This window comes from Podarcis filfolensis (genome assembly GCF_964270895.1).
Source record: "Podarcis filfolensis genome assembly, chromosome: 9".
NCBI classification, from domain to species: Eukaryota; Metazoa; Chordata; class Lepidosauria; order Squamata; family Lacertidae; genus Podarcis; species Podarcis filfolensis.
In genome coordinates, this window is record NC_139610.1 from 3,422,486 (window position 1) to 3,448,468 (window position 25,983).

Sequence of the window (25,983 nt, forward strand, 5' to 3'; positions counted from 1 at the left end):
TGGCATCAAGGCAGTCCACTGTTAATTTTTTAAAAAATAAAACATTCTTCTAGGAAAAGCCTGAAACAGGTCTTTAGGTACTTACCATAACACGTAGTGACACATAACAGACACATAAACAAATCCCTGTATCATAATTAATTATATAAATAAAAGATTAATCAGTAATTATCCTTTCAATTACTTTCAATTCAGTAATCATTTGAGGTAGTTTAAGGGAAACAGATGTGCGGAGTTGCTGGACTGAATCAAGTGAACAAAAAATGAATTATTGTTGTAGTTGTTATAGCACAGGAATGTAGTGTTGTTCCTATATTTGCAGCATAAGTAAAATGATTTATAAGTAGTCAACAAATTACATTGCAGACAAAGGTCATGAGAAATAGATCAGTGCAATAATACAAAAGTCTAAAAAGTTTACCCATGTATGATAACAGGAGTACTAGGATACATAAGGAGATGTTGGCAGTGTTCTTTCCAGCGCAGTGCAATAGCTTCTTTATCTTTTAGAAGTGTGGTACCATCTGCTGAGCGTAGGGGGGATATGCCATGATTTGACCCATAGATGGTCCGCAAAAACAAGTTAGAGATGAGCTTGCAGTATCTCCAAATCTGGGAGAGTTGTGTACAGTTGTTAACCAAATGAAAAACAACAAAGCCAGTGGACCTGATGGAATACCTGCCGAAATCTTCAAAGTGGGTGGAACTGAACTTACACAACAACTTCACAAGCTCATTGAAAAAATCTGGGAAAGAGAAGTGATCCCAGCAGACTTTAGGGATGCCAAAATTATCAATCTCTTTTAAAAAAGGTGACAAAACTGATTACAGAAACTATCAAGGCATCTCTCTTATTAGCTGCGGCCGGCAAAATTCTTGCAAGGATCTTCACAAACCATCTCTTAACAATATCCGAGGTGACCCTTCCTGAATACCAAAATGGTTTTCAGCCTTCTAGGGGGACAGTGGACATGATTTTCACCGCTCGACAGCTTCAGGAAAAATGCAGAAAGCGAAACCAGCCCCTGTATATAGCGTTTATCGACCTGACTAAGGCTTTTGACACTGTAAATAGTAATGCCCTGTGGACTGTCCTTCTGAAAATTGGCTGCCCAGATAAATTTGTAAACATCATTCGGCTCCTCCATGATAATATGACAGCAACCATCGCAGATAACAGTGGCTCTCAAAGTGAACCATTCACAGTGGGATCAGGTGTTAAACAGGGTTGTGTTATTGCCCCAACTCTATTCATTGTTTTCATTGTCTTGTTCCTATACTTTGTTGAAGGAAAACTTCCCACTGGGGTAGAAATCATATATCAAACAGATGGAAAGCTCTTCAATCTGAGCAGGCTGAAAGCAAAGAGTAAAGTTACCATAACTTCCGTCATAGAGCTTCAGTATGCTGATGACAATGTAGTGTGTGCATGCTCAGAGGATGACCTCCAGACTATCCTAAATATCTTTGCAGAAGCTTATCAAAAACTTGACCTGTTGCTCAACATCCAAAAAACCAAAGTGCTGCACCAACAAGTACAAAATAATCCCTCTGCAGCACCACAAATCCAACTCAATGGTGTAACGTTGGAAAATGTCGATCACTTCTCCTACCTAGGCAGTTATCTTTCCACAAGGGCCAACACTGATGCCAAAATCAAGTATCTGCAAGCGTGGCTTTCTCCCGATTGAAATGCAGAGTGTTTGAGGACCACGACGTTCGCAGGGAATCCAAAATGCTTGTTTACAAAGCTATTGTACTACCAACCTTACTGTATGCTTGTGAAACATGGACCACTTACAAACGCCATCTCAACTTCTTAAAAGATTCCATCAACGGTATTTCCGAAAAATCTTACACATCACTTGGGAAGACAGGCGAATTAATATCAGTGTACTGGATGAAGCAAAGATCACCAGTGTTGAAGCAATGATTCTTCAACATCAACTTCGTTGGACTGGTCATGTTGTGCAGATGCCTGATTATCGTCTTCCAAAGCAGCTACTCTATTCCAAACTTAAAAATGGAAAGCGTAATGCTGGTGGTCAACAAAAGAGGTTTAAAGACTGTCTCAAGCCAAATCTTTAAAAATGTAGTATAAACACTGACAACTGGGAAACACTGGCCTGTGAGTGCTCCAGTTGGAGAACAGCCTTTACCAAAAGTGCCATGGACTTTGAAGGCACTCAAACTCAGAACGCAAGGGAGAAATGTGCTAAGAGGAAGGCACGCTTGGCAAATCCACACCGTGATCAACTCCTGCCCGGGGACCAATGTCCCCACTGTGGAAAGGTGTGTGGGTCCATAACTGGCCTCCACAGTCACTTACGGACTCATTGTTAAAACCGTGTTTATGGAAGACAGTCTTACTCGGCTATGAGTGATCACAGAAGAAGAAGAGGAAGAGGAAGAGGAAGAGGAAGAAGAAGAAGAAGAAGAAGACTAGGATACATAATAAGGAAAAACTTTAATTCAGCTTAAATCTCTATTTTTTTGCAGCAGTTTGCAGCAATTTTGTCTAAGGAATGCATGCAGGTATTACTCAAGAGAAAACAAACAATTCCTGCAAGTTTAACAATACTCCCACTGCTTTATATTAGTAAACAAAAAACTGGAATATGAGAAAATGTCGAATGCAAATAGGATTGCCCTTGGATTTGTTTTATTCCTTCTCGTTTAAATTTAAAAAAGATGAGAGAAAGTTATACAGCTAATACGGCACCATTTCATTTTGCAATAATAATAATAATTGCAAAGGCAAAAATTACTAGCCTCATAATACTTTGCATAATTAACTCAATGAATGCCAACATTGATTGTTTTAGTAGAACTTCATCCTATGTGTTGTGGGGAACCTCCTTTTATAAGTAGAAAGGGATTGTGATTTGCTTGTCATCCCAAAATTGTTTGAACCATTGCTAACCTAATTCAGACCTAGTACAAGTGCACATTCTCTGACATGTTCAAATAGCTCAGGTTAATTTTTCAGATTTGCCATATCCCAGCTTATCTGAGTTTCTGTAGCTGTGCTCAGGCATTAAAAGAAAGCGTGAAGACAGGTAGACGGGTGTGCATGTTGGCTCCACACCCTATCCTTCATTGGAAAGAAAGGTATGAAGTGGTCTTGTAAGTCCTTGGACGTTTCCCTGCAGTTGCAAATCCTTGCATTATTGAGCTTCCTGATTGTTTGAAGGCTTGTAAATTCATTCAGCTGAATGTGCTAACAAGCACCCCTTAGGTTTTTCTCCTCAGTGCAACAAGGTCCAAAGTCGAGCAGTGTTGGAGATGTTGGACGTCATATGTGCCTGAGTGTCCCATGTCTTCATGTACTCACATGCTCTTTGAATATCTGAACAGGGCTAGTATCTGATTTGTTTGTTTTTTTAGTATTTGACACAAGTAGTTCAAGCTTCCACAGCTAGCTGAGAAGTATCTCTTTATTCTAAGTCACGTGCGTTTGAAGTACATTTACAAAACCATACCGGACTCAAGAGATAATTTCTCATCAAGCATTCCACTTCTTGAAGTTAGAATTTGTTTCCAATACCTCTTAGCTTTTTTACATTTTCACCAGCATTCATCACATCCCCCTCCCACTTAAATGGTTTTGCTGTAATTTTAACAGTACCTGGAGTCATATTAACATTTAAAGACATAGCAGCTGTATACATGTTTCTCTGTTTCCACATACATTGCCACATTTCTGTTTATGTATCTGTGTGAAAATCTCTCTTCCATTTTGTGATGTATCCTTAATGTTCAATAAAATATAATAGATTTGTGACTACATTGATTTTTAACTATGATTTGTTCTAACTGGACCAGTGGTCTGAGGCTGGTCTTTGTTCAATCCAGTGCTGCAGAAATGGCATCTTTGGGAAGTACTCTAAAAGAACAATCTGAGGGTGTCCATCTCTTCCTCAACTTCTGTATAGCAGAACACCACTTTGCATCCAGTGTCTACACTAACAAAATTCCTGCTTATTAAAACATGGGAGAGATCTGCCCAGCCTTATTGCAGAAGGGATTTTAAAAAGGAAATTGATTATTTTTCTGAGCTATGTCTCTCCCATATAATCAAAATTACTAGTAGACACATATTCTCTGTCATCACCTTTTGTCTTCTGTTTTAGAATGAAACTAGAGGAGTGACTCTACTGATAGGAGCATTTTTGCAAACTATCTAGCTGTCCCTTCCTGAAGTACTTCAACTCTGTCCTTTATCCAGTTTAATAGCTTTTAGCTAAGATTTTTTAATATGTTCAGATACTGGTAGAAGTGGTGTGTGCCCCCCCCACTTCCCCCTCAGGAGTTAAGCAGAGAAGGAAATGTGAATTTTTTCTCCATGCTTGCTATGGTTCTAATAATTATCTCCTCTCTCCCCCAAACACAGCAATGCTGTGTGGATTTTTAAAGATCTTCACATTAAATGCATAGATTCATTTAACTCCACATCTTATTTTGCCTGAACATCAGGACGAGCTTTTTGTCAGTGGAACAGATTCCCATGAGAGGCGGTAGACTCTCCCTCCTTGGAGGTTTTGAAGCAGAGGTTGGATGGCTGTCTGTCTTATATGATCTACTGTTGAGATTCCTGCATTGCATGGGGTTGGACTAGATGACCCTCAGGATCCCTTCCAACTCCACACTTTGATGATTCTACAACCACTGAACCACAATACCATTAAAAAAATATTTGTACAGTAGAAGACAAAGTTTGAACAACCAAAAGACTGACTAGGGAAAGCTTTTCTTCATTACCTTTTATTATGTTTTTATAAATTAATCTGCTCTTCAACCAGAATGTTCCCAGGGCATTTGAGAAGAATTGTTTTTGTTTCAAGATACATCCATACAAAATAAGCAAGTAATCTGACTTTCCAGATGGAGTTAAATAACCTAATGAAATGCAGAAGAAGCAAATAAAATTAGTAGGTAAGTGACCACATTAGGGGAATTAGGTTACTCAGAGAACCAGAAAAGAATGAGGTAGGAAAGAAAGCTCAAAGCCCAATTTAATTGTGTGTGTGTTTAAGTAAGATATTAACAAAGCTAACTCCAGAGAATAATAAAAAAGAAGTTACCCTGTTAACTGAGATATGTCCACCTTCACCCGAATATCTTCAAAGTGGTTATGCAGAACAGTAGGGTGGTTCTAAAACCTTCATATTCAAATATGTTTTAAAAGGTATTTTGCATAGAATTATGTATGGATGTCTCTCTGGTGCTTTGACTCATGGAATTGGCTGATTGGGTCAAATCAATATGTGAAATTCAACCTCTAACATTTCTCTTTATTAGTCTTCTCTTTTCTCTGCTCTATTTCTTAAGCTTCCTCCTTCACTGCTTTTTCATTGAGTTCCTATTTCTCATTTTGTGGCCAAATTCCTTGCTCTGAATTCCTTGTTCCATAGCTTTCCTTCTTCCTGGTCCACAGGCTGCCTTGCAGAGCTGCTGTCTATTGCTTCCTTGGGAAGTTTTAATCCCAGCTAAACTGACAACATCCCCTTCCACAACATCAAGGATAGCTAACTTGTGGTCTTCCAGATGTTGGTGGACTACTGCTTCCATCATCCCTCACCATTAATGGCTGGAGCTGTTGGGAGTTCACTAACATCTGGAGGACCACAGATTAGCCACATTGGGCATCACAGAAGCTCAGCTGCCTGATGGCTTTGTACCCTGAGCACTTTAATTTCTGTGAACTTTTCAGGTCAGCGGCATCTCAAATTTCAGTGGTGCACTATGTGACGCCAAAATCCACCACCCCCTTGCCTTCTCCTGGATGTCATAGTTGTGGTGGCTCAGAAGCTCTGTGCCCAGTGTGACTGCAGCAGTTGCGTTCCCTAGATCTGCCTTTGTTCAGGTCATCACAGCAGCTCAGCCAATGAGTGTCAGAGGCTTCACTGACCAAGTCATGATACAATGTTAATGTTGATGTTGTTGTTCTAAATAGGTGTAGCTAGTTTGCACTTTTTCCAAAATGTTAATTTAAAAAAAATGAATTCAATGAAAAGAAGAAAGGAAACTTACTGCACTTTTCCTTAAGCATGGAAAGTGTACCAGGTTATTGAGTCAACAAAGGCCTGAAAATGACGTTCCACATTGAGGTCTCACAAGGGTGCCAGTTTGAATAAAATACTGAGGGGTGTGTGTAAGTAAGCCCTGCCCTGCACAATCGATCAGAATATGTGGTGCATGCACACCATTTGAATGGCAATGGCCATCATCTTTTGGGGGAGCTTGGTCCCCTCAAATAATTTTTTTGGGGGGGCTGAAGGGACCTCAGCCCTTAGGAGTTGGTTCCTGTGAGATCTCATCTTTTGCAACAGAAGTATAGTAATGCTGCGTCCATGTTGTGATAACATGGAGTTGTGTGTTCTTCCCTTCCCAAGCTCCATACGGTTGGCAATGACATGACATCACAATACATTACTGTAGGTGCATTTAGGAAGACAATTACTGAAGGGGCAAACCAAATACATATATAGGGGATACCTTACATCACACAAAAAGGAAGTGGAATGCAAGAGAGGCAGTGCATCTGTGACTTAATATGCTACTACTGCTCATATTGTAGAACAAAGTATTTAACAATGGTCAGGAATCTATTTTCTCATCTGTAAGAAGTTGTTGTTGTTGTATAGCTGGTTCTTAATTTTGACTTTTTGCAGGCCATTTCCCCTCATACAAGGGATACGGGTGGCGCTGTGGTCTAAACCACTGAGCCTCTTGGGCTTGCTGATCGGAAGGTCGGTAGTTCAAATCCCTGTGACGGAGTGAGCTCCCGTTGCTCAGTCCCTGCTCCTGCCAACCTAGCAGTTCGAAAGCACACCAGTGCAAGTAGATAAATAAGTACAGCTCCAGCGGGAAGATAAACGGCATTTTCATGCGCTGCTCTGGTTTTGCCAGAAGCGGCTTAGTCATGCTGGCCACATGACCCATAAAACTGTCTGTGGACGAACACCGGCTCCCTCGGCCAGTAAAGCGGGATAAGTGCCACAACCTCAGAGTCGTTCGCGACTGGACTTAACTGTCAGGGGTCCTTTACCTTTACCTTCTCTAATACAATGTATTCCTGTATGCTATTTTCACTAACATATGCATTTATATCAACAATGCACACTAGTATATACATTTTTGTGCACATTACTTTGTTGCAGAACAGCGTTGGAAAATTCAGATTGTTTCAGGTTAGGTATATCCATTATTTTACTGTGAACTTAATAAAATCTCTTCTCTACCAGTACTCAAACCATAAACTGATGGCTTTTACAAATGCCTGCACACGTTTGACCCACAAAACTTTACACAGCCCAACCAATCAGATATGTACAGTGGTACCTTGGGTCTCAAACTTAATCCGTTCTGGAAGTCCGTTCCAAAACCAAAGTGTTCCAAAACCAAGGTGCACTTTCCCATAGAAAGGAATTTAAAACGGATTAATCCGTTCCAGACTTTTAAAACCAACCCCTAAAACAGCAATTTAACATGAATTTTACTATCTAACAAGACCATTGAACCCTAAAATGAAAGCGAGAATCAATGTACTGTACTATAAAATAAATAAGACAGTATTGTAGATGATAAAAATTAAAAGTAATTTTTTTCCTTACCTGCACTGATGATAGTCATTGTTTGGATGGGGGGGCTTTTCTCCATTTCCGCAGTTAGACAATCAATCCATCAGTAGCTGAACTGGGTTCCACACAGTCACAAAAACAAATTAACCGAAAAAGTCTCAAAAACAAAAATGCAAAATCAATAGCAAAAACAAAAAACTTAATCCATTCTGGAAGTCCGTTTGACTTCTGAAATGTTCGAAAACCAAGGCGCAGCTTCTGATTTGTGCAGGTGCCCCGGAAACAACAACTAACAACTGCATTGGACATTTGGCTTCTGAAAAATGTTCGGAAACCAGAACCCTTCTGGGTTTTTGGTGTTTGGGAACCAAGGCGTTTGAGAACCAAGGTACCACTGTATTTTCAATCTGCCTGGTCCTTGATGATACCTTTAATGTTGCAGTTTTCAGGCAGGCAGCAAAACTAAAGGCCTATGAATGCTCTGGAAGGTGACATATGTGGCTGTGGTCATTCTGATGAGTCATACGTTATGCAGGCCTTTTACACGTCTTAATACCAGCACCAAGTTAAGATAACAAGTTGTATTGCAGTTAATACGGTTTTCAGAAAGTTAGTGGGTTGCAGTGAATCCACACTTGGACTGGAGTTACCTGCATTCAAAATCTTCACTTAAACCATAAAACCTGGGCCAGTAATTCAGTTTAATTGGCCTCCCAGGCTTGTTTCAAAGATAAAATGGGATAAAGCACTGTAGTTACTTGTGGGGAAATAAAGGATGTAATTTACTGAGGCACTTGCAAAGGTGAGAATGCCAGCTTAATGTAATATAATAATAGGGTAATAAGAGTCTGTGAACATCCCCCCCCCCCCTGCTGTAAGTATATCATTGGCAACACTGGGTTCCCTCAGCCCAAGGACTGAGGGATTTCAAAACCTTTGTAAGAGAATTCACAGGCAATTATATGGTCCCTTTTATCACTACCACTAGAAAGCCCATAGTAAATTATCTACAAATGATGTATTTTTATGAGCACCAAAGAGCAGCAGTTGTGTAAATTCAAACAATAGCTGCTTCAAGCAGACTTGCTTCATATTTTGTTATCTACAATTATCTATAATTTTATATCCTTATTTTGCTTGTTGCAGAGAATAAAAAGCAAACCTCATATCAGTTTGCAGCAGTGTAGAGCTTTGAGGAAAACGGTTGCTTCTTATATGCTGTTTACTTTGCCTGTTTCAAGCATGGATCCTTAACCTTCCATTCCACAGACTGACGCCACGTTCTGTCCCAATTGCAGTCTGCTATGTCTTCTCCATGGGCGTGGGACTAGATCGTGATGTTCTGCAAGTATTTACGTGTCTGGTGTTTATTTTATTTATTTCATAAAATTTATATACTGCTTGATTGTAAAAGGAAACCACAAAGTGTTTGAGATGAGGGTTTAGCATAGTTTCCCCCACTGCATAGACCTTCCAATTAGGATGTCAGTCTTTTGTTCCCAAATATCTACTATTGAGTTCCATGACATTGAGATCTAGATTTTCCTAGTTTATTTTATTTTGAATGCTTATAATGGAAGTTTGAGACTATAATTGGAGTAGATATGTTCACCTAATATTGAAGAAGGTAGTGATATTTTACTTTGCCATGCTTTATCCATGGGTCTAAATTGCACTCTTTTCATTTTCAGATGACTTCATAAAAGGGTAGGACAGTTTCAAACAAAAAATAATCAGTTAGTTTAGCCTGCAATCCTATACACTGGAGTAAGCTCCACTGAACTTAGTGCGTCTTAATTCTGGGTAGACATGCACAGATTGCACTGTGTTATGCGCAAAGAAAGGTGTGGTTATAAGGTGAACTTGGAATGTGCAGAAATTCTACTCTCTTTAGAAACTCTCCTAGTCATAACTTCTTACAAACACCTTCCCTTCCAATTTCTTGGAGAGGAGTATTCACTTCACAGTTCATTCAAAAAAAAATGCCATTAATATTTCTGAATGGGGCTTGAACTCCTTGTGTGCAGCCAAACAAACAAAACAGCTAGGGTGAAATACTTGGAAATGAGCCGATTGTATCCCATTGATGTGAATTTAATCATGTCAGCTAAACTGCACTTGGGGTCACTTGAACTGTAGATTACAGGTGGAAATTGAGTTTACTTTTAAAGTACCGTATATTTCAAGGAGACAACCCTTTATATATGTAGCTACAGCTCCTTTTCACCATATCAAGATTCTTTTTTTTTTTTAATGAGGGCAAATCTATGCTGAAGCTCATTAAAAGTATTTCAGAATGTTACAAATAATAATAAACAAACTTTAAAAAAAAATGAGGTGCAGACTTTGTGGCTAAAAAGGTAAACGCTGTTGCTCCTGGGGACTATGCTCTTGTTTGCAAGGATGCTGAGTGAGACCAGCCCTGCCTCCCTTGCGGCTGAAATTATGAATGTTGCTACTGCTTGGGATTGCTCTGTTGCACTCAGGACTCGCCCACACTTCTTTTTTTTTATATAAATATTTATTAGATTTTCCAATTTTATATAAACACAAAAAGAAAAAGAAAAATAAAAATATTAAAAACAGATCAATTTCAATAACAATCTTTCAATAACATATTTCTTTGACTTCCTCATACCTCCCCTTCTTGTTTTCTAGTTCAACCTGATAATTCAGCAAATCCTAATATCTTAACATTCCTTTTAAAATAAACCTTATTTTCATTCCACTTTCTTTTTTTAAATAATAACTTAAACAATCTTAATCCCCATTATCTTTATCATAACAGCTAGAGACCACCAAAACTCAAACCAACATCTTTTCAAAGTTCATTAATTTTATAGTATTTCTGTAAATAGTCCTTAAATTTCTTCCAATCTTCTTCTGCTGACTTTTCTCCCTGGTCGCAGATTCTGCCGGTCATTTCTGCCAGTCCCATACAGTCGATCAACTTCATCTGCCATTCTTCCAGAGTGGGTAGATCTTGAGTCTTCCAGTGCTTTGCTATAAGTATTCTTGCTGCCGTTGTAGCATACATAAAAAAAGTTCTGTCCTTCTTTGGCACCAAATGGCCGACTATGCCCAAGAGAAAAGCCTCTGGTTTTTTCAAGAAGGTATACTTAAATACCTTTTTCATTTCATTATAAATCATTTCCCAGAAAGCCTTAATCTTTGGGTACGTCCACCAAAGGTGAAAGAATGTACCTTCAACCTCCTTACATTTCCAGCATTTATTATCGGGCAAGTGATATATTTTTGCAAGCTTGACTGGGGTCATGTACCACCTGTATATCATTTTCATAACATTCTCTCTTAAGGCATTACATGCCGTAAATTTCATACCTGTGGTCCATAACTGTTCCCAGTCAGCAAACATAATGTTGTGTCCAAGATCTTGTGCCCATTTAATCATGGCTGACTTAACCGTTTCATCCTGTGTATTCCATTTCAGCAGCAAGTTGTACATTTTTGACATAATTTTAGTTTTAGGTTCTAGCACTTCTGTTTCTAATTTAGATTTTTCCACCTGGAAGCCAATTTTCCTGTCCAAATTGTAAGCCTCCATTATCTGAAAATAATGAAGCCAGTCTCGGACTTTGTTTTTTAATTTGTCAAAGCTCTGCAGTTTCAATCTATCTCCTTCTTGCTCCAAAATTTCCCAATATTTTGGCCAACTGGCCTCCATATTGAGCTTTTTCTGAGCTTTCGCTTCCATTGGTGACAACCACCTTGGGGTCTTATTTTCCAGTAAATCCTTCTATCTGATCCAGACATTAAACAAAGATCTCCTAACAATATGATTTTTAAATGCTTTGTGAGCTTTAACCTTATCATACCACAAATATGCATGCCATCCAAAAACATTGTTAAAACCTTCTAAATCCAAAATGTCCGTGTTTTCAAGAAGCAGCCAATCTTTCAACCAGCAGAATGCTGCTGATTCATAGTACAGTCTGAAGTCTGGCAGGGCAAAGCCACCCCTTTCTTTTGCATCAGTTAAAATCTTATATTTTATCCTGGGCTTCTTGCCCTGCCAGACAAATTTAGAGATATCTTTCTGCCACTTCTTAAAACAGTCCATCTTGTCCACAATTTGTAATGTTTGAAACAAAAATAACATTTTAGGCAATACATTCATTTTTATAGCAGCTATTCGACCCATCAAGGAAAGCTTCAAATTTGACCATATTTCGAGATCTTTTTTCACTTCTGACCAGCATTTCTCATAATTATTTTTAAATAAGTTCCCATTTTTAGATGTCATATTAATCCCCAAGTATTTCACTTTCTTAACCACAGACAGACCTGTTTCATTCTGAAATTTCTCTTTTTCAAACAATGTCATATTTTTCTCTAAAACCTTAGTTTTGGTCTTGTTCAATTTAAATCCTGCCACCTGACCAAATTCTTGAATTAATTCTAAGACTTTTGGTACTAGATTCTGGCTCTTGTAACGTCAAAACTAGATCATCTGCAAATGCTCTCAGTTTATACTGTTTGGCTCCGACCTGTATACCTTTAACCAACCGGTCCCTTCTAATCATATTCAGCAAAACCTCCAGGACCGATATAAAAAGTAAAGGGGAAATTGGGCATCCTTGTCGTGTCCCTTTTTCAATCTTAAATTGTTCCGTAACCACATTATTTACAATTAGTTTAGCCTTTTGTTCAGAATATATTGCACCTATACCATTTTCAAAACCTTGGCCTACCCCCATACCCTGTAAATTCTTTTTCATAAAACTCCAAGAAATGTTGTCAAAGGCTTTTTCCGCGTCCACAAATATCAGAACAGCTTTAGTGTTTATGTTGACGTCTAACTTTTCCAAAATGTCAATTACATTCCTCAAGTTATCAGATATATGTCTTCCCGGTAGAAAGCCCGCTTGGTCCTTATGTATCTCTTCAATCAATACTCTTTTCAGTCTCTTGGCCAAAATATCAGCAAAAATTTTGTAATCCACATTTAGTAAGGATATGGGACGGTAGTTTTTAAGTTGAGTCTTTTCAGTCTCTGTTTTCGGTATAAGTGTAATGTAGGCCTCTTTCCACGATTCTGGTGCCCTTTTCCCTTCCAAAATCTCATTGCAGACTTCCTTCAGAGGTTGGATTAACCAGTCCTTCAGATCGCCCACACTTCTGCTTGTCCCGCCTCTTTCCTTTGGGAATCAGAACCAACATTAATTGCTCCCCCCCCCCTGCAGATTGACGTTTGTTCAATTGTAAAGAGTGGGTTTTCCTGGGGGAAGCAACAGGACAAACAAAGCACTGCCTAGGAAGCACTGGGCAGCAGAAAATTTCTTGGGCTCCTGCTTTCCAGGTACAGAACAAGGGGAAGTGTGGCAGAGCCGTCAGTGAGAAGGCCTCTCCCCAGAGGAGCTGTGTCAGCTGGTGCTAGTCTGGTGCTCAGCAGCCATTTCTCATACATTTTTCATGAATTAGTAAAGATTTGCACGATATTGCACCCATTATTTACAGAATTGTTCGTTTTTACTTTATTGATATGCTACTGTGTTTTCTTTTTTCTTTTAAATTTATTTTTATGAAAGATTTTCTTGGTTTACAAAAGTACATGCATTGTCTCTTTTTTCAAGTTGTACAGTCTTTCTTATAAATCAGTTACATTTGTTGTGAGACATTAGTGTTGAGTAGAAGAGGGGGGAGAGGAGGGGTGGTGTTGTGAGGCTTATATTCTTTAGTATAGTGTACGTGTGGGATTTTTGGATCGGCGTCAACTGGGTAGGTTCTCTTTCTATTCGTTTATTACATTTCCTTGATAGTATTGGGGGGCAGGATGTGGTTGGTTGTCTGTGGCTGGCTGCGGTGGGGTTTGTTTGCATTTGTGAGATGGGGAGAGCTTGTTGGGTCACTTAAGCCAGATTGATCCATATGCTGTCGGTGGATTCTTGTTGTTGTCTTGTTTGGCTGTGTATGTGATAAAGGGGAGCCATACTGGGGTGAAGGAGTCCTTTTCTATTTGACCCCGTGTCAGTTTCAGTTTGTTGGTTAGCTTTCTAGTAAGGCCATTTCCCATACAAGTTGATACCATTGCTCCATGTTTACTCCTGATGGGTCTTTCCAGTGTCTGGCTATGAGGCTACTGGTTGCTGAGAGCAGGTGGGTTATAAGTTCTGTATAATGTGAGTGGTCATTATGATCTTGGAAGATGTTCTGTAGAGTCAGTTCTGGGGTGAGTTCTAATACCTGTTTAGTTATTTTGCATATCTCTTGTAGGACTGCTGTCTAGAAGGGTTGGATTTTAGGGCATCCCCACCACATGTGGAGGTATGTGCCTGTGGAGGTGCAGCCTCTCCAACATCTTGGTGAGGTTCCTGGGCATATCAGTGCCAGTTTCTGTGGTAAGTACCACCTGTAGGTGAGTTTCAGAGTGAGTTCCCTTATTTTGGCTGATACGGAGGGAGGTTTAGATAATATTCTAGTCCATTGGGTGGGGTTAATTTCATAACCTATTTCATGCTCCCATTGTTCTTTGATTGTGTCAAGGGGGTTGTAGAATTTTTAAGCAGTATTTTGTATATTGTGGATACCATTCCCTTGCCGTGTCCCTCTGCTGTCAGTACAGGGTTTTCGAAGGTGGTCAAGTGCCTAGTGGCTGCTGATTTTACTGCTGGATTGTTTAAGGCGGCATGTAGTTGATGGTGTGTTAGCCAAGGTATTTGGGTGTTCGCTAATTTTTAATGCTCCATTATTGCTGTGAGCTGCATTGAACTCAGCTTTGTCACTGGAAAAGCAACATGAAAATATTCAATCCAACTGTGGAGTTCATATTTTTGATTTGATTAGTTTTTATGTACACCAATTAGAGAGATATTTCTTATGCATTATAGAAATAGTCATACACACACATTTACATATACATACATATATTTAAAATCAAGATTTAAGCCCTAGGTTTAAGGCCTTTCTTGCAGATGTAATTCAATTTCATGCAGTGTATTGGAAAAAAGACCTAACAGCTATGAATAATTGTCTGAACTGTGCTGTTCTTGGCCTCTTGTTTAATATTCATTTTCAAGGCGCACACCTCTGTTGTCTTCTGAGGCGGGCATATGCCAGCAACAACAAATGTATATCAGCAGCCTTCTTATTGCCACCTCCACTCCAGAGCAATAGTCTTCTACATTGTATGACACAGTGTATGTGGGTGGGAACCCAGTTTTAAATGGGTGACAATCTAGCAGACATCCCAGGTGGAATTTTATATAATACAAGATGAATTGTCCTATATGTAAAGAGGCTTTAGAGAGATTTGACATTGAAAACCAACTCATCTTCCCACAATAACGAATAGGGCATCTTCCAAAGCATTCATGTTGGTAATGACTCAGAAGTTCATGCACTTGAGAAATAGTCTGTTTGTTTTCCCATTAAAATGACTGATTTTAATATCGTGAGTTGTTGAATGGGACTTATTGAAGTATAAAGTGATACTGACAAAAGATTTTTTCCTTTCTTTCTCAAAGCTTCTTGCATAAAATCCAGAATGCTGTGGCTCTCTGTGTTTGTGTATCCTGTTGAGTGGCAAGCCTTTGTTATCTCTTCTCTTTTTATCTTGAGGTCAAAACAATGATGTTATACATCACGGCAGCAGCCCTACCTTCTGAAATATACTCAGATAGTTTGGATCCTATTAAATATCAAATAGTTTGGATCCTATTCAACTCAGTACATAACACCCCTCCCCTCTAAGTCCCAGTCCTGCCCGGGAGGTCGCATTCATAGTCCTCAAGGTACGCCGGCGGCCTACGTGTGTGTTGCGGCCTGGGGTGTTCCCTGGTCCGGGGATCAGGTTCTGGCTCGTGTTCCAAGGATGCTGGCTGTGATGGGGCTGTTTGGTCTGGCGCAACCGGCTCGCTCAGTCGTGGTTCTGGTTCCGGTGTCCTTTCGGCCTCACGGGTCCTCTCTGTATTTACTGATTCTGCCTCTCCTGCTTGCCCCTGCTGCTCTATGGGCCCCACTGCCCCACTGTTCCCTTGGGACTCCTCTGACCTGTCCTCCTCCTCCTGGTTTTCTCCCAGGAATCGTCGCCGTATCTGGTCGCAGTGGTGGCGCCAGCATTGCCCCCCATCTGTTAGCACCTCGTACGACACGGGGCCAGTGACCCTGGTGACTGTGGCGGGTACCCATGCAGGGCCTGCCCCAAAATTCTTTGCGTACACTGGGTCCTGGGCCTCGAAGGTCCGGGGGTTCCTGCCTTCCCCCACCACTACCTCATCCTGAGCTCTATCGGGGTGAAGGCGGTCCAATCTGATTGCAAGGCGCCGACCCATTAGTAGTTCAGCGGGGCTCCGGCCAGTCGTTGAGCTGGGGGTGCTGTGCTGTGCTAGAAGGAATGTGGCAAGGCGGTACTCCCAATCCCCTTGCGTCATGCGGCGAAGGGTGTCCTTGGTGGTCCGCACCATGCGTTCTGCTTGGCCATTGGTGGCCGGGTGGAATGGCGCCGAACGGATGTGGTGGATGGCGTTCTGCGCTGTGAAGGTTTGGAATTCTCCTGACGTAAATGCAGTCCCGTTGTCTGAGACGAGAGTGTCAGGGAGCCCGTGGGTTGCAAACAGCCTGCGTAGTACCCGGATGGCTGCGGACGTAGAAGTGGACGGTACCAGTGCGACTTCCAGCCATTTGGTGTAGGAGTCCACCACTATGAAGAATGTTTTCCCCTGAAAGGGGCCAGCGAAGTCCACATGCAGGCGTGACCATGGTGCTCGGGCGGACTCCCAGGACTGGAATGGGGCCCTTGGGGGATCTGGGCGGGATTCTTGGCAGGCCTGGCAGTGTTTGACCCAGGCCTCTATCTCTCCGTCGATCCCCGGCCACCACACATAACTCCTGGCAAGGGCCTTCATTCTTACTACCCCTGGGTGTGTCTCGTGTAGGGCTGTGAGGACCCTTTTGCGGAGGGGCTGGGGAACAACGACCCTGCTTCCCCATAACAGGCACCCCTTGTGGGCTGACAGTTCATGTTTGCGGGTTGTGTAGCCGGCGAATTCTGGCCCGGGGCTGCTGCTGGGCCATCCCCTCCACACCCAGTCCAGGACCCAGGAGATGACCCTATCTTTCTTGGAATGGTGTGCAACTTCTTGTGCCTGAATGGGGCGGTCGGGATGCAGCTCCAGGCTCATAACCTCTTGTGCAGGTGCTGGGTCGGGGCCTGTTTCCGGTAGTGGTAGCCTGCTGAGGGCGTCCGCATGGCCCATCGCCTTCCCAGGGCGGTGAATCAGTGCATACTGGTAGCTGGCAAGGAAAATTGACCACCTGAGGACGCGAGGAGACAGCACTTGGGGGGTCTGCTTTTCGGGGGCAAACAAGCCAAGCAACGGCTTGTGGTCAGTCACCACGGTGAAGGGCCGCCCGTACAAGAAATCATGGAATTTTTTTACTCCCTTCACGATTGCCAGACCCTCCTTGTCGATTTGCGAGTAGTTCCGCTCGGTTGCGTTGAGTGTCTGGGAAAAGTATGCCACCTCTCTTCCATCCGGGAGTTGGTGTCCCAGGACAGCACCAATGCCATAGGGCGAGGCGTCGCATGCTAGCACCACCGGCAGCCTCTCGTCGAAGTGTGCCAAGACCGAGTTTGAGACAAGCAAGTCCTTGACTGCCTGGAATGCGGCCTCCTGGCGCTGGCCCCACACCCAAGGGGCCCGCTTGTCCAGGAGTCTGTGTAGGGGCTCCGCTACCGACGCCTTGTGGGGAAGGAAGGAATGGTAAAAGTTCAATAGTCCCAAGAAGGCCTGAAGTTCAGTCAATCAATCAAATCCGTTTATTGTGAGGACCATGCCTGTGCACAAACATCAACACTACAATAGTTAAAAATATTAAAATTCATTACATACTATGCCAACAAAACCTTCTTCCCACAGAATAGAAAAGGAGGGAAAACGAGCAACGAATTAAACAGACGATGAAGGGGTCTTTGCATTGTCGTCCATAAATCTTTCCCTGGGCTTTAGGACTTTCAACAGAACTGAGAGTGATCACCTCCCTATATCAATTTCACTAATTCCCTGTGGTTTGGAGGATCCGCAACACCGCAATCACTGTGCAGACCCACCTCCAACTCTGGCCCTTCGCAGGCGTAAATGGAACAGCGACCTGGAATTCAAAATCAAACTACACCTGCATTCATCAGAACTACTGGCCTTGAGAGACCAGTGTATTTTATCTAATTCTGACCCCTTTCTAACATTTCAGCAGGTCTCAGAGTCGCTCTTCCCACTACTCACGAACCCCAACCCTCCCAAACAACAAAATAATTCGAGGACCTGGTTCGATAAAGACTGTAGGAATCTAAGATCTTTGCTCAGGAAATTACAAAATAAGGTAAAACAGGAAGGGACCCTGTCCTCAGTGGAAAACCTGCACAGGTGGCGCTCTCATTATAAAAATACTCTAAAACTTAAGAAATCCCTCTATAGAAAGGAACAGTGGGAGGCACTCGACAAGGCGATCAAATTGCGGGACGACAAAAAGTTCTGGGAAATAATTGCTCAGGGAATTTCACCCAAAGGGATAACTGTAACCAACAGTATTTCATCTAACTTATGGTACCAACATTTTTCCCGGCTATATAACCCTAACCCTAACCTTAACCCTAAACCGAGCCAGTTTCCTCCTCTTAAAAACGATCTATTAATGGGCTGGGATCCTGTTACCGAATTAGAATGTTTACAGCTAATTAAAACACTCAAGAATGGCAAAGCTCCCGGTGAAGATATGATTCCTCCTGAGGTGCTTAAACTAAATGCCCAGTGGTGGGCTGCTTTTTTGGCCCAACTTTTTATGGTAATAAATGATACATGCAAAATCCCAGAAAATTGGAAACTGAGCCTGGTAGCCCCCATCTATAAGAAGGGCGACCCCCAAGACCCCTCAAACTATCGCCCCATAAGTCTCCTGGAAGTTCAGTCTTGTTCTTGGGCGCTGGGGCATCACAAATGGCCCGTACCTTGTCCCCAGTCTTGGACTAGAATTGACCAAATATGGGTAACTAGTGGGATGGCATCAAAGATCAAGAAAGTGGAAATCTGCCCAAAGACTTGCTCCGACCATAATGCTGTAAAGATGGAGATGAACCCAACAACAGCTGGTTCCTTTAGATGGAGGATGAATGACTCCCTATTCAGAGACGAAGAGGTGTATAAAAAGGCCCAGAAAGTGGTAAAGGACTACTTTGAGATAAATCTGAGAACAGAAGTGGAAAAAAGAGTAATTTGGGACGCAAGTAAAGCCGTCATGCGAGGTTTTTTAATACAACAGAATGCCATAAAAAGGAAGAGACAGAATGAGAAGAAGGACAAGATCTTGGAAAAGATAAAAGAAGGAGAAAAAAGATTGAGATCCAAACCAAAGTCACATGAAATCTTGAGAGAAATCAAGTTCTACCAGAGACAATATATGGAATTGATGAATCACGGGTGGACCCCTTCTGCGTCCACCATAAATCCCAGAAAGTCCACCTGAGGCACTCCTAGTAGACATTTTTCCTGCTTCACCTTGAGACCCGCCGTCTGGAAACGGTGCAGAACGGTGCGGAGGCGGTCCTCAAACTCCTCTGGTGTGGGCCCGGCAATCAACACATCATCAAAGAAGGGGGTGACACCAGGAATTCCTTTAAGGAGAGAGTCCATTAGATTCTGGAATATGCCTGGTGCCACGCTGACACCGAATTGCAGCCGCTTTACCCTGAACGCTCCTCTGTGCGTCAGAATCGTCTGTGCCTCTGCTGTGGCCTCATCTACTGGCAGCTGTTGATATGCTTGGGCCAAGTCCAGCTTGCCAAAAATTTTCGACCCAGCCAGGGTGGCAAGGACATGGCTGACCACTGGCACTGGGTATGCATGGGCCGTGAGGGCCTTGTTTATGGTACATTTGTAGTCTGCGCAGATGCGGACCGAACCATTAGGCTTGACGGGTGTGATGATTGGGGTTTCCCAGGGGGCATTAGGCACCGGCTCCAGCACTCCTTGCTCCACGAGTCGGTCCAATTCCTCGTCTATACGGGGTTTCAGGGCGAACGGGACCCGGCGGGCCTTGAGCCTGACCGGTCGTACTGCGGGGTCAAGCTGTAGAGCAATGGGGGGGGTCCGTATACTGTCCCAATTTCCCATCGAAAACCCCTGGAAATTCCTTGCATATGGCGTCCACGTCCACTTGTAAGCTGGTGTGGTTCACCCCGGTGACGGCTAGCCCCAGTGGTCCAAACCATGCCAACCCCAGTAAGCTAATGTAGGGGCCCTTGACCACAAGCAAGTCCAGTTGCCACGTCTGCCCTCAGTATTGCACCCTGAAGGTCCCCACCCCCATTGTGGGGACCTTACGTTTCTGGAAGTCCCGGAGGGTGAATGGGGCCGGCCTGAGCTTGGGACCCCCAGTAGGACACAGTTTCCTTAAGGTCCTTGCCGAGATTATGGATAGAGTTGAACCCGTGTGAAGCTCCATGCAGCATGGGCCCCCCTCTATCTGTACCTCTACATAAATTTTCTCTACGTTGGGGTGGGGCAACTGGTATACCTGGAAGTCCGTGAGCTCCGTCGAGTTGCCTTGGTGTGTTGGGCCCCGGGACCTGGGGCTCTTGGATTGGTCATCTGATGCCTGGCGTCGGGTGGGCCGAGCCTGACACACCTGGGCGATGTGTCCCAATTTTCTGCACTGCCTGCACTCTGCGTTGCGGAAACGGCAGGTCCTCCTCTCATGACTTTCTCCACAGCTTGCGCAGTTCCCTCCTTCTCGTCGAGGCAGCTGTGGTATGTGGGCTGCTTGAGTGCGCTGCTGTACTCGGTGCACCTCCTCCCTGTTGGATCCTGAGTCGTCGGTGAGGTCTTCGTGGTGGACCCTCGGTTGGGACGGCTGGCTCGGCCGTGCCTCTTGCGTCGACCTTTCGGCAGCTTCCGTTGCTAGGGCCTCCTCCCGAGTGACCTGGAACGTTAGGTTCTTCTTAGCGTAGAGGCATCGTTGCAGCTTCTCATCCTTCAGGCCACCGACGAGGCGGTCACGAAGCATGTTCTCCAGCTCTGAGAAGTTGCAGAACCAGGCAGCTTGGCGGAGAGAGGTCACAAACCCAGTTATGGTTTCCCCAGGGGCTTGCCGCTTTGCGTAGAAGGCATTTCGACGAGCCACCACTGAGGGCTGTGGCGAAAAGTGCCCCTTCAGCTGTTCCATTATTGTTTTGTATGGAACAGTAGCGACGTCTTCAGGTGCAAGGAGAGCCCGGGCGATTTCAAACGTCTCCTCTCCGCAGACGCTGAAGAATATTGCCCTCTTCTTGGCGTCTTCTTCATCGGTGACCCCTTTGGCTTCTAGGAGGAAGGTGAAACGGGAGGCGTACGCTTCCCAGTCTCCAGATGCCGGGTTGAACGGCGAGAAGCTGCTGTCGGTTGCCATTCTGAGTTCCTTGTGTCCCGGAGCTGAAGCCTGGATACACGGTGCGAGGCAGCGGTGTGGCAGGTGGCGGTGCTGCGGTGCTGTGTGTGGCAGTCAGCTCAGCGGGATCCCACCTTCGTCGCCAGTGAAATATACTCAGAGTCGCAAAGTGATTTCATGCTCTTTATTCAGCTCATAGTGGTGAGGAGGAATGAATGAATGTCCCCTCAAAGTATCTGCTTTATATACATTATTTACACAATGGGCTGCACATGATTGGCTAATTCCGGAATTCTACTGTAAGCCAATCAGGTTGTGGATTCACTTCTATCTGGAGCATGATTGGGTGGTTCCTGCCAACCAATCATACTGCTGTATTGTTCTAGGACCAATCAGACTGCTGCCTTTTGGATCCTATTGTTCTATTCAACTCAGTACATAACACCTTCATTTTCTGAACATCTTTGCTCAGGGCATGTGTCAAAAAGAGAAAATTGTCTTGCAGCTGTCTATTATAGAATGAGTGCTCTGAAGAGTATTTATTTATACCATCTATGCTAAGAAATTGTGATGTGAAAGAGAAGAGAAACAGCAGCTTTTTTTCTTCTTTGTCCTAAACTTGAGCTGCATGTTAGCAAACTGTCACCATGAATTTGTTCTCTGCTTCATTCCAAAGTCTGAGAAATAAGAGCAGCCATTAGTGGAAACTACCATATTTTTCTGTGTATAACACCCCCCCCCCCATGTATAAGACAATGCCTTTTTTTTGTTTTTTTGGACCGCAACAAAAGTTTTGCCTATTATTTCAAGGGAAAATATATTGTCTTATACATGGAAAAATACAGTATGTGGGTATATTTGGGCCAACAACTGATGTAAGTAAATTGATGAGGGAGAAGGTGCTTTTCACAAATGGCTAGTTCAGTGGTCCCCCTCAACCTGGGTTTTTTTTTCAGGAGGGGCACGTTCACCTCTCTGTCTCATAATGCAGTCCTTAGAACATGCAAACAAATACGTACTATACTGCTACAGTTAATAGATCTCCCCTTTTAATTGTTGTCTTGCTTTAATGTGATTGGTTTATTTTGTATTTTAATTATGGATGTTTATAGTTTAACGTTTGTGTTGTTGGTAGTTATCCTTGTAAACTGCTTAGAAACATAGTTTGGCATTAAATTATATAGAAATGTAAAAATAAATATCACTGTTGCTATCTCAACTGTCTCATCTACTTGCTGCTGGCTGTGGGAGATCAGGTGTCAGTAGCACCACAGAGTATGAGACTAGAGGTAAACATTTGCAAGTGGGGGGAAACCCCCCCCAGTATATTTGGAGCTGGGCTGGAGCCATATGCCTGAAGCAACTACATCCCAGTTCGTGTTCCTGGTGCCAGAAGTAGTTTTACCAGCTTTTCTTTGTATTCTTCCTTCTGGGTTGCTGGTGCATTTCCAATCCCATATTAATGTTTATGGCTCTTTAAAGCTTTAAATGGTTTGTGACATATTTATTTGAAGGACTGTCTGCAACCATTCCAGCCTGTCCTCAAGATCAGAAGACTCTCCAGTCTCTCCTCCCACTCTCTTTTATGATCCTTTTGCTTCAGAGAACTGGCACTGAGGCTGAATCTTTGTTTTGCTATCACTGGTCTATTAATAATTGCCATGGCATTGCATTGTATGCTATTGCTTTATGTATGCCTTGAGACAGTAGAAACGTGGCTTACAACTATTTTTAAATAAATAGAAATAAATCCAGAGATTTCTGGTTTACAGCTCAGTCTCCGTTACAGGGCATGCTAACCACCTCTACTCAGATATAAGTCCTACTGAATTCAGTGGGGCTTACTCCCAGGTAAGCAAGGTTAGGATTGCAGCTGTAGCCACTGCTATATGCCAGCTCTGTTTTGGAAGCAGATAAAATATGGAGAGAAAAGATTGCGGAAGAAGTGTAAAAATCTCCCCACTCTCAGCAACTTAAATTGTATTTTCAGTTCACGAATCTCTTTTTTTGAGAGGTTGGTGGGGAGGTGATCTGTGGGTGGGAAACAGATGCATGTACAGTTGTTGTTTTTAATTGAATGTTTCCGATGTTTCTGCCCTGATGGGACTGAAAGAGGTATCAAAAGGGGAGATATTTGAGCTTTCACAAATAAAAATGGCCATGCTTTTTATAACCCTAGGGCACTCACTTTTTATAACCCTGGGGCAATGCACAATGTGCATATGCACACACACACACACACACACACACACACACACACACACTGCTTTATAGGTTTATAAATAACAGGGTGAGTGCTTTGAGAAATGTATTGTGGCTCCCTGCTTTTTTAAAAATAATTTGAACAAAGATTAGAGACCACCTGAGAAATTATGGAAATGACTTCACCTGGGAGTGAGGCTCATTGAACTCAGTGAGACTTGCTTCTAAGTAGACATATACAAGTAGGATTGTTCTGTGAATTCCATCCATACCTCTTTCTCGGATGACTACATGCAAAACAGAGTACGGCCCATGCAACTAAAAAAGATTAAAAAAAAAAGATTAACCCCCCCCCAAAAAAAGTACAGCCATGATTTGAGACATACAGGAGGTTAAAACCACAATAAAATAGGCTAAACAACTTAAAACACAAACTTTCTAAACATCTGGATAGGCTTGCCTAAAGAATTTCTTCAGCAGGCACTGAAAAGAATACAGCCAAGGTACCTGTCTTATATCAATGGGCGGGGAGTTCGACTTCTTCCAGAGGTGTTTGGCATCTCCTCAGTGTGACCAACTCCTCTCCCACCAATTGCACAGCTTTGTGACTGGTAGTGGACCGTTGCTCCCCTTCTCTTCATCTACCCTGATGAAGAGTTCTAGGCAACTTGAAAGTTTACCCACTATTTTGTCGCACTTTGGTGGGCCTAATCCAGGTATTGCCTTAATATGGAGCTCAGAGTCGATACAGCTACCTTGCTTTTTATGTGGCTTTGAAAATACAGAATTTAGATGCACAACAGTGGGATCCTAAGCTGGAGGAGGGGGATCTTATACTACCTGAAGAAAGGACTTTATTCTCTGAGGGAACATGTCATTGAATTGATAAATAAAGTTGCCCATTGGGCTCCTATTGATTTTGCTTTAAACCTAGTGTACAGCCCAAAATGAAACCTTACCTCTATGTAATGACTGCATAGTATTTTCTTTCTTTCCTTTCTGCACCCACCCGCGGAACCAGTGTGTCTTGTCTAAGAACAGAGACAGAACTGCGTAACAGCTTGTGGTTGCATTTGTAGAGCTGAGGGATCAATCATTATGTGTCTTCTTCCCAGAAAGTCTGGATGTAACCTGAAACCTGAAAAACACCTGAAAAAGCCTTTGAAAGTCTGCTACTTTCTCCCACACTTCCTCTTAAGCCTCTTCCCAGATGCAGACTCAGGTGGCGTCTCAACAAAAGCCCCTTTCTCCCTCCTCCCTGCCTTCATGTTTTCTTTTCTCTTGCCATCCAACCTTCATAAGAGTTCTAGACAACTCACATGCTTGCATACCATATTGTGTGCCTAAATAATGGTAATGTATTTTGGAACTCAGTCATATGGATGAATTCATACAAATGCTAAATGAAATCCCCCTCTGTGGCCTGTTCCTGAACAAAGTCCCCTGTGGAATACCTTCTGTCATAGAAAGGGATGGGAGGAGAGAGAGCGGCGGGTGGTAGTGGCTAACATCCATTCTGTCCTCTGCCTGAAAAAGTCATGTGTGCTTAGCGGGGCTGCTGCATGCATACCGCAGTGTGTCACTGCTCTCAGTCAGTCTCCTCCCTCACTCCTTGCACATTCACACGTTCAGAGACAGGGCTGGTCTAATGGCCTCAGGTGTTTGGAGCAGTGCTCTGAATGTCTGGTGGGGTAGGTCCCACACTCTGTTATCCAACTTCATGGCCTGGAGGACCTCCTCAGTGGCCCAGCACAGCAAGTGGGCATTTGCAGGGAGAGGGAAGGCTTTTCCTGCCCCCCTTCCACTAGGAAGGACTGAAGCAGCCGCGTCAGGTGGCAGAATCCCCTGCCTGCTGCTGCTGCTGCTGGAGAAGCGAGGAGAAGCAGAAGTGGCTCCGGCAAGATATTCCACGAAGGAGGGGCAACACCTTCCCGTTTTGCCTCAAGACGCCTCAGACCCTTTTCTTCTCTGAGGTGGTGAGCAATTTATTCCAGAGGCATCTGGGGGATGCAGCTTTTCCCTACGTGTGGTGTGGCAGGAAAGGAAGGGCAACAACCACCCCCTCTTTCTCCACTGTCTCTTTGTCAGCTAGAAAAGGTGGTGATGGCTGCTCAACATGTTTTTTTTTGGGGGGGGGGGCGACTCTGTTATGTGCAGAGAAGAGGAAAGAGAGCTGACTGTAAATCTGAAAGAACCATGTGGTTATTGTCAAGCCTTGAAATTGAGGCTGGGCTTTCTTGGCGGTGGTGATGGGAAGAAGGAGTTTAGGTGAGGCTTCATCTAAGGCTGCAATCCTACACAAACATACCTAGGAGGACGTCCCATTGGACTTCAGAACAGACAAGCCTAGGACTGCCCTGCAAGCTAATTGAAAGGACAATAATTTGTGAGGAAGAAAGGGAATTGAGGCTGAAGAAGAGAAGGGAGCTCTTCCAAGGCACAGGGGAATAAATGGGCTTCTGGAAGTTTGTTTGCTTTTTTGAGAATCAGGAGCTGTGGTGTTATCCACTTAAGCTGTAATTTTAGTTGTCAAATCTGGCTTGTCACGCTTTTGGGTAATGGCTTGAGGCAGCCTTTGTTTTAGAGCTGATAAAGCAGCACTTTTAAACAGCAAGCAGCAGCAACAACAAAGTAATCTAGCAAGGCTTGTGCTCTCCTTGATTTCATCCCTTCTAAGATATGTTGCATTTTTACAAACCTATTGGCCAGCCAGCACAAGTCCAATGAAGTGTATCTTGCTCATTGTACAGTGATAATTTTCTCTCTCTGTATATACACACAGAGAGACATACACAGATGCACTAAATGCATGCATATACTG

General features: G+C 43.1%; 2 long non-coding RNA genes across 2 annotated transcripts in view; both read right to left on the minus strand.

Moving 5' to 3' along the window:
* The window catches only part of LOC310770307, a 473,978-nt gene that overhangs the window by 234,155 nt on the left and 213,840 nt on the right, over positions 1-25,983 (minus strand). The window lies entirely within an intron of this gene.
* On the minus strand, positions 14,485-23,467 carry LOC310742668. The gene is made up of 3 exons (XR_014538646.1): positions 23,349-23,467; positions 21,406-21,637; positions 14,485-15,201 (listed from the first exon to the last, which is right to left on the minus strand). It is a non-coding gene; the product is annotated as an uncharacterized lncRNA (long non-coding RNA).